Below are 678 nucleotides of genomic sequence, written 5' to 3'. Positions count from 1 at the left end.
TTCTTAATGGCAAAAAAAAAAAAAAAATAGGAAAAGAAAAAAAAAAAACGAATCGAAGTGTTCTGCGAGAAATTTCGAAGGCTTTTCTTTCTCTTTCTCTTCCTTTTTTGCAGGAGGAGAAAATTGAATTTGAAAATGTCACGGAGGGCACACGGAGGGAGCAGTGGTGAGTAGAATGGGAACGCGTGTTGGGTCAAGCGCGCCGGGAACCATCATTTTGTAATCGCCACCGCCGTCTGCGCTCCGTGAATTAGGGTTGGCTGTATTATTTATATGAAACGTGCACTCAAGACTCCGCGCATCGTCACCGATGCTCTTTTAATTTTATTCTCGATTAAAGTTAAAGAACGGGCGTATACCCAATTTTTGTACCACGAAATTTACCACGAGGTAGCTCTCATGTGGTAAATTTTGTGGCTATCTTGAAACTTTGGGTAAACTTAAGAAAAGATTCAAAAAAAATTATCCCTTATTTTAAGTTAAGGGGTCTTAACCCCTCCTTTCTTTACATCTGAACGATCCTTTCAACGATCCTTTCAGACAACGTTTCCCTCGTTAGAAATATATTATATTCTTACGTTAAGATCGCTTCAACCCCGTTTATCCCATAATAACCCGGCAGAATCATCGAGGGTTACCGGTTAAATTGGACCAACCTTCTTCAACCATCCTTGATCG

This window comes from Apis dorsata, unplaced genomic scaffold (genome assembly GCF_000469605.1).
Source record: "Apis dorsata unplaced genomic scaffold, Apis dorsata 1.3 scaffold_5, whole genome shotgun sequence".
Taxonomy (NCBI): Eukaryota; Metazoa; Arthropoda; class Insecta; order Hymenoptera; family Apidae; genus Apis; species Apis dorsata.
This window is presented reverse-complemented; position numbering follows the sequence as displayed.